This window comes from Taudactylus pleione, unplaced genomic scaffold (assembly GCF_031769625.1).
Source record: "Taudactylus pleione unplaced genomic scaffold, aTauple2 ptg000070l, whole genome shotgun sequence".
NCBI classification, from domain to species: domain Eukaryota; kingdom Metazoa; phylum Chordata; class Amphibia; order Anura; family Myobatrachidae; genus Taudactylus; species Taudactylus pleione.
In genome coordinates this window covers 16,865,261-16,880,832 of record NW_028284472.1, presented here as the reverse complement: position 1 = coordinate 16,880,832, position 15,572 = coordinate 16,865,261, and the positions used below count along the sequence as shown (strand labels likewise).

General features: G+C 36.0%; 6 non-coding genes across 6 annotated transcripts; all 6 read right to left on the bottom strand.

Moving 5' to 3' along the window:
- Positions 1-704: 704 nt before the first annotated feature.
- Positions 705-790, bottom strand: TRNAR-UCU (transfer RNA arginine (anticodon UCU)). Its single transcript is given in 2 exon segments — positions 705-740; positions 754-790. It is a non-coding gene; the product is annotated as a tRNA-Arg (tRNA).
- A 1,483-nt stretch (positions 791-2,273) lies between these two features.
- Positions 2,274-2,359, bottom strand: TRNAR-UCU (transfer RNA arginine (anticodon UCU)). The gene is given in 2 exon segments: positions 2,274-2,309; positions 2,323-2,359. It is a non-coding gene; the product is annotated as a tRNA-Arg (tRNA).
- Positions 2,360-2,830: 471 nt separating this feature from the next.
- Positions 2,831-2,916, bottom strand: TRNAR-UCU (transfer RNA arginine (anticodon UCU)). The gene is given in 2 exon segments: positions 2,831-2,866; positions 2,880-2,916. It is a non-coding gene; the product is annotated as a tRNA-Arg (tRNA).
- A 2,046-nt stretch (positions 2,917-4,962) lies between these two features.
- Positions 4,963-5,048, bottom strand: TRNAR-UCU (transfer RNA arginine (anticodon UCU)). Its single transcript is given in 2 exon segments — positions 4,963-4,998; positions 5,012-5,048. It is a non-coding gene; the product is annotated as a tRNA-Arg (tRNA).
- Positions 5,049-9,111: 4,063 nt separating this feature from the next.
- Positions 9,112-9,197, bottom strand: TRNAR-UCU (transfer RNA arginine (anticodon UCU)). Its single transcript is given in 2 exon segments — positions 9,112-9,147; positions 9,161-9,197. It is a non-coding gene; the product is annotated as a tRNA-Arg (tRNA).
- Positions 9,198-12,802: 3,605 nt separating this feature from the next.
- On the bottom strand, positions 12,803-12,888 carry TRNAR-UCU (transfer RNA arginine (anticodon UCU)). Its single transcript is given in 2 exon segments — positions 12,803-12,838; positions 12,852-12,888. It is a non-coding gene; the product is annotated as a tRNA-Arg (tRNA).
- Positions 12,889-15,572: the final 2,684 nt, after the last annotated feature.

Genomic DNA, 15,572 nt, shown 5'->3' with positions numbered 1-15,572 from the left:
GTAACTTGTGATCTAACTTTGAAAGGGACTTTCCAGTCAAAAACCGATCATTATATTGTTTATGTACTATAAGGATCTCCAATCTCCAATCATATTGTTATGAAAAGTTGTATGTGAATCCTAAATATTTGCATTTAAAACTAAAGAACAACTCTGGTGGGACTCAAACCCACAACCTTTGAATAAGTACAACCAACTAGAAGTCCAATGCGCTATCCATCGCCACAGAGCCCCAGGCGGTTTACGCACTTGGTTCAACTGTAGCACTTGTAGAATACATAGAGTGGCAAAGGAGTGTCAGATATTTACAATAGTTCTCCCAAATGCAAAAACAGCTATATCTGAGTCTTCCTCTTGCTGATATTTGGTGCAAGTCCTATTTTAAGTATGCAGATTTATTGACATAATTTGTGGTACACAATTAAGGACTGTAGGGAGACAGTTTTTTATGATATTTTAGAATACATACCCCTCAATCTGAGCAAGGCTAGTTGAGCAGAGAGAAAAGTGTTTTCAAAACACCAATTACTGGTTTAAAGGAATCTGAAATTACATTGTAACTTGTGATCTAACTTTGAAAGAGACTTTCCAGTCAAAAACCGATCATTATATTGTTTATGTAGTATAAGGAACTCCAATCTCCAATCATATTGTTATGAAAAGTTGAATGTAAATCCTAAATATTTGCATTTAAAACTAAAGAATGCCTCTGGTGGGACTCGAACCCACAACCTTTGAATAACTACAACCAACAAGAAGTCCAATGCGCTATCCCTTGCGCCACAGAGCCCCTGGCTGTTTTAGCTCTTGGTTCGACTGTAGCACTTGTAGAATACATAGCGTGGCAAAGTAGTGTCAGATATTTACAATAGTTCTCCCAAATGCAAAAACAGCTATATCTGAGTCTTCCTCTTGCTGATATTTGGTGCAAGTCCTATTTTAAGTATGCGAATACAATTTAATTTTTCAAAACACCTATTACTGGTTTAAAGGAATCTAAAATTACATTGTAACTTGTGATCTAACTTCGAAAGGGACTTTCCAGTCAACAACCGATAATTATATTGTTTATGTAGTATAAGGATCTCCTATCTCCAATCATATTGTTATGAAAAGTTGAATGTAAATCCTAAATATTTGCATTTAAAACTAAAGAACGACTAAGGTGGGACTCGAAACTACAACCTTTGAATAACTACAATCAACTAGACGACCAATGCGCTATCCATAGGGCCACAGAGCCCCTGGCAGTTTAAGCTCTTGGTTCGACTGTAGCACTTGTAGAATACATAGAGTGGCAAAGGAGTGTCAGATATTTACAATAGTTCTTCCAAATGGAAAAACAGCTATATCTGAGTCTTCCTCTTGCTGATATTTGGTGCAAGTCCTATTTTAAGTATGCGGATTTAGTGACATAATTTGTGGTACACAATTAAGGACTGTAGGGAGATATTTTTTTATGTTGTTTTAGAATACATACCACTCTATCTGAGCAAGGCTAGTTGAGTAGAAACAAAAGTGTTTTCAAAACACCAATTACTGGTTTAAAGGAATCTGAAATTACATTGTAACTTGTGATCTTACTTTGAAAGGGACTTTCCAGTCAAAAACCGATCATTATATTGTTTATGTAGTATAAGGATCTCCAATCTCCAATCATATTGTTATGAAAAGTTGAATGTAAATCCTAAATATTTGCATTTAAAACTAAAGAATGAATCTGGGGGGACTCAAGCCCACAACTTTTGAATAATTACAACCAACTAGAAGTATAACAAGCTATCTATTGCGCCACAGCGCCCCTGGCAATTTAAGCGCTTGGTTCGACTGTAGCACTTGTAGAATACATAGAGTGGCAAAGGAGTGTCAGATATTTACAATTGTTCTCACAAATGCAAAAACAGCTATATCTGAGTCTTCCTCTTGCTGATATTTGGTGCAAGTCCTATTTTAAGTATGCGGATTTAGTGACATAATTTGTGGTACACAATTAAGGACTGTAGGGAGACATTTTTTTATGATGTTTTAGAATACATACCCCTCAATCTGAGCAAGGCTAGTTGAGTAGAGACAAATTTGTTTTCAAAACACAAATTACTGGTTTAAAGGAATCTGAAATTGCATTGTAACTTGTAATCTAACTTTGAAAGGGACTTTCCAGTCAATAACCAATCATTATATTGTTTATGTAGTATAAGGATGTCCAAACTCCAATCATATTGTTATTAAAAGTTTAATTTAAATCTTACATATTTGCATTTAAAACTAAAGAACGACTCTGGTGGGACTTGAACCCACAACCTTTGAATAACTACAACCAACTAGAAGTCCAATGCGCTATCCATTGTGCCACAGAGACCATGGCAGTTTTAGCGCTTGGTTCGACTGTAGCACTTGTAGAATACATAGAGTGGCAAAGGAGTGTCAGAAATTTACAATAGTTCTCCCATATGCAAAAATAGCTATATCTGAGTCTTCCTCTTGCTAATATTTGGTGCAAGTCCTATTTTAAGTATGCGGATTTAGTGACATAATTTGTGGTACACAATTAAGGACTGCAGGGAGACATTTTTTTATGATGTTTTAGAATACATAGCCCTCAATCTGAGCAAGGCTAGTTGAGTAGAGACAAAACTGTTTTCAAAACACTAATCACTGGTTTAAAGGAATCTGAAATTACATTGTAACTTGTGATCTTACTTTGAAAGGGACTTTCCAGTCAAAACCGATCATTATATTGTTTATGTAGTATAAGGATCTCCAATCTCCAATTATATTGTTATGAAAAGTTGAATTTAAATCTTACATATTTGCATTTAAAACTAAAGAATGACTCTGGTGGGACTTGAACCCACAACCTTTGAATAAATACAACAAACTAGAAGTCCAATGCGCTATCCATTGCGCCACAGAGCCCATGGCGGTTTTAGCGCTTGGTTCGAATGTAGCACTTGTAGAATACATAGAGTGGCAAAGGAGTGTCAGATATTTACAATAGTTCTCACAAATGCTAAAACAGCTATATCTGAGTCTTCCTCTTGCTGATATTTGGTGCAAATCCTATTTTAAGTATGCGGATTTAGTGACATAATTTGTGGTACACAATTAAGGACTGTAGGGAGACATTTTTTTATGATGTTTTAGAATATATACCCCTCAATCTGAGCAAGGCTAGTTGAGTAGAGACAAAAGTGTTTTCAAAACACCAATTAATGGTTTAAAGGAATCTGAAATTACATTGTAACTTGTGATCTTACTTTGAAAGGGACTTTCCAGTCAAAAACCGATCATTATAATGTTTATGTAGAATAAGGATCTCCAATCTCCAATCATATTGTTATGAAAAGTTGTATGTAAATCCTAAATATTTGCATTTAAAACCTAAGAACGACTCTGGTGGGACTCAAGCCCACAACTTTTGAATAACTACAACCAACTAGAAGTATAACGCGCTATCCATTGCGCCACCACGCCCCTAGCAGTTTAAGCGCTTGGTTCGACTGTAGCACTTGTAGAATACATAGAGTGGCAAAGGAGTGTCAGAAATTTACAATAGTTCTCCCATATGCAAAAACAGCTATATCTGAGTCTTCCTCTTGCTGATATTTGGTGCAAGTCTTTTTTTAAGTATGCGGATACAATGTAATTTTTCAAAACACCAATTACTGGTTTAAAGGAATCTGAAATTACATTGTAACTTGTGATCTAACTTTGAAAGGGACTTTCCAGTCAACAACCGATCATTATATTGTTTATGTAGTATAAAAATCTCCAATCTCCAATCATATTGTTATGAAAAGTTGTATGTAAATCCTAAATATTTGCATTTAAAACTAAAGAACGACTCTGGTGGGACTCAAGCCCACAACTTTTGAATAACTACAACCAACTAGAAGTCTAACGCGCTATCCATTGCGCCACCACGCCCCTGGCAGTTTAAGCGCTTGGTTCGACTGTAGCACTTGTAGAATACATAGAGTGGCAAAGGAGTGTCAGATATTTACAATAGTTCTCCCAAATGCAAAAACAGCTATATCTGAGTATTCCTCTTGCTGATATTTGGTGCAAGACCTATTTTAAGTATGCGGATTTAGTGACATAATTTGTGGTACACAATTAAGGACTGTAGGGAGACATTTTTTTATGATATTTTAGAATACATACCACTCAATCTGAGCAAGGCTAGTTGAGTAGAGACAAAAGTGTTTTCAAAACACCAATTACTGGTTTAAAGGAATCTGAAATTACATTGTAACTTGTGATCTAACTTTGAAAGGGACTTTCCAGTTAATAACCGATCATTATATTGTTTATGTAGTACCTGTATAAGGATGTCCAATCTCCAATCATATTGTTATGAAAAGTTGAATGTAAATCCTAAATATTTGCATTTAAAACTAAAGAATGACTCTGGAGGGACTCGAACACACAACTTTGAATAACTACAACTAACTAGAAGTCCAATGCGCGATCCATTGCGCTACAGAGCCCCTGGCTGTTTTAGCGCTTGGTTCGACTGTAACACTTGTAGAATACATAGAGTGGCAATGGAGTGTCAGATATTTACAATAGTTCTCCCAAATGCAAAAACAGCTATATCTGAGTCTTCCTCTTGCTGATATTTGGTGTAAGTCCTATTTTAAGTATGCAGATTTATTGACATAATTTGTGGTACACAATTAAGGACTGTAGGGAGACATTTTTTTATGATTTTTTAGAATACATACCCCTCAATCTGAGCAAGGCTAGTTGAGCAGAGAGAAAAGTGTTTTCAAAACACCAATTACTGGTTTAAAGGAATCTGAAATTACATTGTAACTTGTGATCTAACTTTGAAAGGGACTTTCCAGTCAAAAACCGATCATTATATTGTTTATGTAGTATAAGGAACTCCAATCTCCAATCATATTGTTATGAAAAGTTGAATGTAAATCCTAAATATTTGCATTTAAAACTAAAGAACAACTCTGGTGGGACTCGAACCCACAACCTTTGAATAACTACAACCAACTAGAAGTCCAATGCGCTATCCATTGCGCCACAGAGCCCATGGCGGTTTTAGCACTTGGTTAGAATGTAGCACTTGTAGAATACATAGAGTGGCAAAGGAGTGTCAGATATTTACAATAGTTCTCCCAAATGCAAAAACAGCTATATCTGAGTCTTCCTCTTGCTGATATTTGGTGCAAATCCTATTTTAAGTATGCGGATTTAGTGACATAATTTGTGGTACACAATTAAGGACTGTAGGGAGACATTTTTTTATGATGTTTTAGAATACATACCCCTCAATCTGAGCAAGGCTAGTTGAGTAGAGACAAAAGTGTTTTCAAAACACCAATTACTGGTTTAAAGGAATCTGAAATTACATTGTAACTTGTGATCTTACTTTGAAAGGGACTTTCCAGTCAAAAACCGATCATTATATTGTTTATGTAGTATAAGGATCTCCAATCTCCAATCATATTGTTATGAAAAGTTGTATGTAAATCCTAAATATTTGCATTTAAAACTATAGAACGACTCTGGTGGGACTCAAGCCCTCAACTTTTGAATAACTACAACCAACTTGAAGTCTAACGCGCTATCCATTGCGCCACCACGCCCCTGGCAGTTTAAGCGCTTGGTTCGACTGTAGCACTTGTAGAATACATAGAGTGGCAAAGGAGTGTCAGATATTTACAATAGTTCTCCCAAATGCAAAAACAGCTATATCTGAGTCTTCCTCTTGCTGATATTTGGTGCAAGTCCTATTTTAAGTATGCGGATACAATGTAATTTTTCAAAACACCAATTACTGGTTTAAAGGAATCTGAAATTACATTGTAACTTGTGATCTAACTTCGAAAGGGACTTTCCTGTCAACAACCGATCATTATATTGTTTATGTAGTATAAGGATCTCCAATCTCCAATCATATTGTTATGAAAAGTTGTATGTAAATCCTAAATATTTGCATTTAAAACTAAAGAACGACTCTGGTGGGACTCAAGCCCACAACTTTTGAATAACTACAACCAACTAGAAGTCTAACGCGCTATCCATTGCGTCACCACGCCCCTGGCAGTTTAAGCGCTTGGTTCGACTGTAGCACTTGTAGAATACATAGAGTGGCAAAGGAGTGTCAGATATTTACAATAGTTCTCCCAAATGCAAAAACAGCTATATCTGAGTCTTCCTCTTGCTGATATTTGGTGCAAGTCCTATTTTAAGTATGCAGATTTAGTGACATAATTTGTGGTACACAATTAAGGACTGTAGTGAGACATTTTTTTATGATGTTTTAGAATACATACCCCTCAATCTGAGCAAGGCTAGTTGAGTAGAGACAAAAGTGTTTTGAAAACACCAATTACTGGTTTAAAGGAATCTGAAATTACATTGTAACTTGTGATCTAACTTTGAAAGGGACTTTCCAGTCAAAAACCGATCATTATATTGTTTATGTAGTATAAGGAACTCCAATCTCCAATCATATTGTTATGAAAAGTTGAATGTAAATCCTAAATATTTGCATTTAAAACTAAAGAACAACTCTGGTGGGACTCGAACCCACAACCTTTGAATAACTACAACCAACTAGAAGCCCAATGCACTATCCATTGCGCCACAGAGCCCATGGCGGTTTTAGCGCTTGGTTAGAATGTAGCACTTGTAGAATACATAGAGTGGCAAAGGAGTGTCAGATATTTACAATAGTTCTCCCAAATGGAAAAACAGCTATATCTGAGTCTTCCTCTTGCTGATATTTGGTGCAAATCCTATTTTAAGTATGCGGATTTAGTGACATAATTTGTGGTACACAATTAAGGACTGTAGGGAGACATTTTTTTATGATGTTTTAGAATACATACCCCTCAATCTGAGCAAGGCTAGTTGAGTAGAGACAAAAGTGTTTTCAAAACACCAATTACTGGTTTAAAGGAATCTGAAATTACATTGTAACTTGTGATCTTACTTTGAAAGGGACTTTCCAGTCAAAAACCGATCATTATATTGTTTATGTAGTATAAGGATCTCCAATCTCCAATCATATTGTTATGAAAAGTTGTATGTAAATCCTAAATATTTGCATTTAAAACTAAAGAACGACTCTGGTGGGACTCAAGCCCACAACTTTTGAATAACTACAACCAACTAGAAGTCTAACACGCTATCCATTGCGCCACCACGCCCCTGGCAGTTTAAGTGCTTGGTTCGACTGTAGCACTTGTAGAATACATAGAGTGGCAAAGGAGTGTCAGATATTTACAATAGTTCTCCCAAATGCAAAAACAGCTATATCTGAGTCTTCCTCTTGCTGATATTTGGTGCAAGTCCTATTTTAAGTATGCGGATACAATGTAATTTTTCAAAACACCAATTACTGGTTTAAAGGAATCTGAAATTACATTGTAACTTGTGATCTAACTTCGAAAGGGACTTTCCAGTCAACAACCGATCATTATATTGTGTATGTAGTATAAGGATCTCCAATCTCCAATCATATTGTTATGAAAAGTTGTATGTAAATCCTAAATATTTGCATTTAAAACTAAAGAACGACTCTGGTGGGACTCAAGCCCACAACTTTTGAATAACTACAACCAACTAGAAGTCTAACGCGCTATCCATTGCGTCACCACGCCCCTGGCAGTTTAAGCGCTTGGTTCGACTGTAGCACTTGTAGAATACATAGAGTGGCAAAGGAGTGTCAGATATTTACAATAGTTCTCCCAAATGCAAAAACAGCTATATCTGAGTCTTCCTCTTGCTGATATTTGGTGCAAATCCTATTTTAAGTATGCGGATTTAGTGACATAATTTGTGGTACACAATTAAGGACTGTAGGGAGACATTTTTTTATGATGTTTTAGAATACATACCCCTCAATCTGAGCAAGGCTAGTTGAGTAGAGACAAAAGTGTTTTCAAAACACCAATTACTGGTTTAAAGGAATCTGAAATTACATTGTAACTTGTGATCTTACTTTGAAAGGGACTTTCCAGTCAAAAACCGATCATTATATTGTTTATGTAGTATAAGGATCTCCAATCTCCAATCATATTGTTATGAAAAGTTGTATGTAAATCCTAAATATTTGCATTTAAAACTAAAGAACAACTCTGGTGGGACTCAAGCCCACAACTTTTGAATAACTACAACCAACTAGAAGTCTAACGTGCTATCCATTGCGCCACCACGCCCCTGGCAGTTTAAGCGCTTGGTTCGACTGTAGCACTTGTAGAATACATAGAGTGGCAAAGGAGTGTCAGATATTTACAATAGTTCTCCCAAATGCAAAAACAGCTATATCTGAGTCTTCCTCTTGCTGATATTTGGTGCAAGTCCTATTTTAAGTATGCGGATACAATGTAATTTTTCAAAACACCAATTACTGGTTTAAAGGAATCTGAAATTACATTGTAACTTGTGATCTAACTTCGAAAGGGACTTTCCAGTCAACAACCGATCATTATATTGTTTATGTAGTATAAGGATCTCCAATCTCCAGTCATATTGTTATGAAAAGTTGTATGTAAATCCTAAATATTTGCATTTAAAACTAAAGAACGACTCTGGAGGGACTCAAGCCAACAACTTTTGAATAACTACAACCAACTAGAAGTCTAACGCGCTATCCATTGCGTCACCACGCCCCTGGCAGTTTAAGCGCTTGGTTCGACTGTAGCACTTGTAGAATACATAGAGTGGCAAAGGAGTGTCAGATATTTACAATAGTTCTCCCAAATGCAAAAACAGCTATATCTGAGTCTTCCTCTTGCTGATATTTGGTGCAAGTCCTATTTTAAGTATGCAGATTTAGTGACATAATTTGTGGTACACAATTAAGGACTGTAGGGAGACATTTTTTTATGATGTTTTAGAATACATACCCCTCAATCTGAGCAAGGCTAGTTGAGTAGAGACAAAAGTGTTTTCAAAACACCAATTACTGGTTTAAAGGAATCTGAAATTACATTGTAACTTGTGATCTTACTTTGAAAGGGACTTTCCAGTCAAAAACCGATCATTATATTGTTTATGTAGTAGAAGGATCTCCAATCTCCAATCATATTGTTATGAAAAGTTGTATGTAAATCCTAAATATTTGCATTTAAAACTAAAGAATGACTCTGGTGGGACTCGAACCCACAACCTTTGAATAACTACAACCAACTAGAAGTCCAATGCGCTATCCATTGCGCCACAGAGCCCCTGGCGGTTTACGCCCTTGGTTCAACTGTAGCACTTGTAGAATACATAGAGTGGCAAAGGAGTGTCAGATATTTACAATAGTTCTCCCAAATGGAAAAACAGCTATATCTGAGTCTTCCTCTTGCTGATATTTGGTGCAAGTCCTATTTTAAGAATGCGATTTAGTGACATAATTTGTGGTACACAATTAAGGACTGTAGGGAGACATTTTTTTATGATGTTTTAGAATACATACCCCTCAATCTGAGCAAGGCTAGTTGAGTAGAGAGAAAAGTGTTTTCAAAACATCAATTACTGCTTTAAAGGAATCTGAAATTACATTGTAACTTGTGATCTAACTTTGAAAGGGACGTTCCAGTCAACAACCAATCATTATATTGTTTATGTAGTATAAGGATGTCCAATCTCCAATCATATTGTTATGAAAAGTTGAATGTAAATCCTAAATATTTGCATTTAAAACTTAAGAATGACTCTGGTGGGACTCGAACCCACAACCTTTGAATAACTACAAATAACTAGAAGTCCAATGCGCTATCCATTGTGCCTCAAAACCCCTAGCGGTTTTAGCGCTTGGTTCGACTGTAGCACTTGTAGAATACATAGCTTGGCAAAGGAGTGTCAGATATTTAAAATAGTTCTCCGAAATGGAAAAACAGCTATATCTGAGTCTTCCTCTTGCTGATATTTGGTGCAAGTCCTATTTTAAGTATGCGGATTTAGTGACATAATTTGTGGTACACAATTAAGGACTGTAGGGAGACATTTTTTTATGATGTTTTAGAATACATACCCCTCAATCTGAGCAAGGCTAGTTGAGTAGAGACAAAAGTGTTTTGAAAACACCAATTACTGGTTTAAAAGAATCTGAAATTACATTGTAACTTGTGTTCATACATTGAAAGGGACTTTCCAGTCAACAACCGATCATTATATTGTTTATATAGTATAAGGATCTCCAATCTCCAATCATATTGTTATGAAAAGTTGTATGTAAATCCTAAATATTTGCATTTAAAACTAAATAACGACTCTGGTAGCACTCAAACCCACAACCTTTGAATAACTACAACCAACTAGAAGTCCAATGCGCTATCCATCGCCACAGAGCCCAAGGCGGTTTACGCGCTTGGTTCAACTGTAGCACTTGTAGAATACATAGAGTGGCAAAGGAGTGTCAGATATTTACAATAGTTCTCCCAAATGCAAAAACAGCTATATCTGAGTCTTCCTCTTGCTGATATTTGGTGCAAGTCCTATTTTAAGTATGCTGATTTATTGACATAATTTGTGGTACACAATTAAGGACTGTAGGGAGACATTTTTTTATGATGTTTTAGAATACATACCCCTCAATCTGAGCAAGGCTAGTTGAGCAGAGAGAAAAGTGTTTTCAAAACACCAATTACTGGTTTAAAGGAATCTGAATTTACATTGTAACTTGAGATCTTACTTTGAAAGGGACTTTCCAGTCAACAAACGATCATTATATTGTTTATGCAGTATAAGGATCTCCAATCTCCAATCATATTGTTATGAAAAGTTTTATGTAAATCCTAAATATTTGCATTTAAAACTAAAGAACGACTCTGGTGGGACTCAAACCCACAACCTTTAAATAACTACAACCAACTAGAATTCCAATGCGCTATCCATCACCACAGAGCCCCAGGCGGTTTACACGCTTGGTTCAACTGTAGCACTTGTAGAATACATAGAGTGGCAAAGGAGTGTCAGATATTTACAATAGTTCTCCCAAATGCAAAAACAGCTATATCTGAGTCTTCCTCTTGCTGATATTTCGTGCAAGTCCTATTTTAAGTATGCAGATACAATTTAATTTTTCAAAACACCAATTACTGGTTTAAAGGAATCTGAAATTACATTGTAACTTGTGATCTAACTTCGAAAGGGACTTTCCAGTCAACAACCGATCATTATATTGTTTATGTAGTATAAGGATCTCCTATCTCCAATCATATTGTTATGAAAAGTTGAATGTAAATCCTAAATATTTGCATTTAAAACTAAAGAACGACTAAGGTGGGACTCGAACCCACAACTTTTGCATAACTACAACAAACTAGATGACCAATGCGCTATCCATTGGGCCACAGAGCCCCTGGCAGTTTAAGCTCTTGGTTCGACTGTAGCACTTGTAGAATACATAGAGTGGCAAAGGAGTGTCAGATATTTACAATAGTTCTTCCAAATGGAAAAACAGCTATATCTGAGTCTTCCTCTTGCTGATATTTGGTGCAAGTCCTATTTTAAGTATGCGGATTTAGTGACATAATTTGTGGTACACAATTAAGGACTGTAGGGAGACATTTTTTTATGATGTTTTAGAATACATACCCCTCAATCTGAGCAAGGCTAGTTGAGTAGAGACAAAAGTGTTTTCAAAACACCAATTACTGGTTTAAAGGAATCTGAAATTACATTGTAACTTGTGATCTTACTTTGAAAGGGACTTTCCAGTCAAAAACCCATCATTATATTGTTTATGTAGTAGAAGGATCTCCAATCTCCAATCATATTGTTATGAAAAGTTGTATGTAAATCCTAAATATTTGAATTTAAAACTAAAGAACGACTCTGGTGGGACTCAAGCCCACAACTTTTGAATAACTACAACCAACTAGAAGTCTAACGCGCTATCCATTGCGCCACCACGCCCCTGGCAGTTTAAGCGCTTGGTTCGACTGTAGCACTTGTAGAATACATAGAGTGGCAAAGGAGTGTCAGATATTTACAATAGTTCTCCCAAATGCAAAAACAGCTATATCTGAGTCTTCCTCTTGCTGATATTTGGTGCAAGTCCTATTTTAAGTATGCGGTTACAATTTAATTATTCAAAACACCAATTACTGGTTTAAAGGAATCTGAAATTACATTGTAACTTGTGATCTAACTTCGAAAGGGACTTTCCAGTCAACAACCGATCATTATATTGTTTATGTAGTATAAGGATCTCCAATCTCCAATCATATTGTTATGAAAAGTTGTATGTAAATCCTAAATATTTGCATTTAAAACTAAAGAACAACTCTGGTGGGACTCAAGCCCACAACTTTTGAATAACTACAACCAACTAGAAGTCTAACGCGCTATCCATTGCGCCACCACGCCCCAGGCAGTTTAAGCGCTTGGTTCGACTGTAGCACTTGTAGAATACATAGAGTGGCAAAGGAGTGTCAGATATTTACAATAGTTCTCCCAAATGCAAAAACAGCTATATCTGAGTCTTCCTCTTGATGATATTTGGTGCAAGTCCTATTTTAAGTATGCGGATTTAGTGACAAAATTTGTGGTACACAATTAAGGACTGTAGGGAGACATTTTTTTATGATGTTTTAGAATACATACCCCTCAATCTGAGCAAGGCTAGTTGAGTAGAGACAAAAGTGTTTTGAAAACACCAACTACTGGTTTAAAGGAATCTGAAATTACATTTTAACTTGTGTTCTTACTTTGAAAGGGACTTTCCAGTCAACAACCGATCATTATATTGTTTATGTAGTATAAGGATGTCCAATCTCCAATCATATTGTTATGAAAAGTTGAATGTAAATCCTAAATATTTGCATTTAAAACTAAAGAATGACTCTGGTGGGACTCGAACCCACAACCTTTGAATAACTACAACCAACTAGAAGTCCAATGCGCTATCCATTGCGCCACAGAGCCCCTGGCGGTTTACGCCCTTGGTTCAACTGTAGCACTTGTAGAATACATAGAGTGGCAAAGGAGTGTCAGATATTTACAATAGTTCTCCCAAATGGAAAAACAGCTATATCTGAGTCTTCCTCTTGCTGATATTTGGTGCAAGTCCTATTTTAAGAATGCGATTTAGTGACATAATTTGTGGTACACAATTAAGGACTGTAGGGAGACATTTTTTTATGATGTTTTAGAATACATACCCCTCAATCTGAGCAAGGCTAGTTGAGTAGAGAGAAAAGTGTTTTCAAAACATCAATTACTGCTTTAAAGGAATCTGAAATTACATTGTAACTTGTGATCTAACTTTGAAAGGGACGTTCCAGTCAACAACCAATCATTATATTGTTTATGTAGTATAAGGATGTCCAATCTCCAATCATATTGTTATGAAAAGTTGAATGTAAATCCTAAATATTTGCATTTAAAACTTAAGAATGACTCTGGTGGGACTCGAACCCACAACCTTTGAATAACTACAAATAACTAGAAGTCCAATGCGCTATCCATTGTGCCTCAAAACCCCTAGCGGTTTTAGCGCTTGGTTCGACTGTAGCACTTGTAGAATACATAGCTTGGCAAAGGAGTGTCAGATATTTAAAATAGTTCTCCGAAATGGAAAAACAGCTATATCTGAGTCTTCCTCTTGCTGATATTTGGTGCAAGTCCTATTTTAAGTATGCGGATTTAGTGACATAATTTGTGGTACACAATTAAGGACTGTAGGGAGACATTTTTTTATGATGTTTTAGAATACATACCCCTCAATCTGAGCAAGGCTAGTTGAGTAGAGACAAAAGTGTTTTGAAAACACCAATTACTGGTTTAAAAGAATCTGAAATTACATTGTAACTTGTGTTCATACATTGAAAGGGACTTTCCAGTCAACAACCGATCATTATATTGTTTATATAGTATAAGGATCTCCAATCTCCAATCATATTGTTATGAAAAGTTGTATGTAAATCCTAAATATTTGCATTTAAAACTAAATAACGACTCTGGTAGCACTCAAACCCACAACCTTTGAATAACTACAACCAACTAGAAGTCCAATGCGCTATCCATCGCCACAGAGCCCAAGGCGGTTTACGCGCTTGGTTCAACTGTAGCACTTGTAGAATACATAGAGTGGCAAAGGAGTGTCAGATATTTACAATAGTTCTCCCAAATGCAAAAACAGCTATATCTGAGTCTTCCTCTTGCTGATATTTGGTGCAAGTCCTATTTTAAGTATGCTGATTTATTGACATAATTTGTGGTACACAATTAAGGACTGTAGGGAGACATTTTTTTATGATGTTTTAGAATACATACCCCTCAATCTGAGCAAGGCTAGTTGAGCAGAGAGAAAAGTGTTTTCAAAACACCAATTACTGGTTTAAAGGAATCTGAATTTACATTGTAACTTGAGATCTTACTTTGAAAGGGACTTTCCAGTCAACAAACGATCATTATATTGTTTATGCAGTATAAGGATCTCCAATCTCCAATCATATTGTTATGAAAAGTTTTATGTAAATCCTAAATATTTGCATTTAAAACTAAAGAACGACTCTGGTGGGACTCAAACCCACAACCTTTAAATAACTACAACCAACTAGAATTCCAATGCGCTATCCATCACCACAGAGCCCCAGGCGGTTTACACGCTTGGTTCAACTGTAGCACTTGTAGAATACATAGAGTGGCAAAGGAGTGTCAGATATTTACAATAGTTCTCCCAAATGCAAAAACAGCTATATCTGAGTCTTCCTCTTGCTGATATTTCGTGCAAGTCCTATTTTAAGTATGCAGATACAATTTAATTTTTCAAAACACCAATTACTGGTTTAAAGGAATCTGAAATTACATTGTAACTTGTGATCTAACTTCGAAAGGGACTTTCCAGTCAACAACCGATCATTATATTGTTTATGTAGTATAAGGATCTCCTATCTCCAATCATATTGTTATGAAAAGTTGAATGTAAATCCTAAATATTTGCATTTAAAACTAAAGAACGACTAAGGTGGGACTCGAACCCACAACTTTTGCATAACTACAACAAACTAGATGACCAATGCGCTATCCATTGGGCCACAGAGCCCCTGGCAGTTTAAGCTCTTGGTTCGACTGTAGCACTTGTAGAATACATAGAGTGGCAAAGGAGTGTCAGATATTTACAATAGTTCTTCCAAATGGAAAAACAGCTATATCTGAGTCTTCCTCTTGCTGATATTTGGTGCAAGTCCTATTTTAAGTATGCGGATTTAGTGACATAATTTGTGGTACACAATTAAGGACTGTAGGGAGACATTTTTTTATGATGTTTTAGAATACATACCCCTCAATCTGAGCAAGGCTAGTTGAGTAGAGACAAAAGTGTTTTCAAAACACCAATTACTGGTTTAAAGGAATCTGAAATTACATTGTAACTTGTGATCTTACTTTGAAAGGGACTTTCCAGTCAAAAACCCATCATTATATTGTTTATGTAGTAGAAGGATCTCCAATCTCCAATCATATTGTTATGAAAAGTTGTATGTAAATCCTAAATATTTGAATTTAAAACTAAAGAACGACTCTTTTGGGACTCAAGCCCACAACTTTTGAATAACTACAACCAACTAGAAGTCTAACGCGCTATCCATTGCGCCACCACGCCCCTG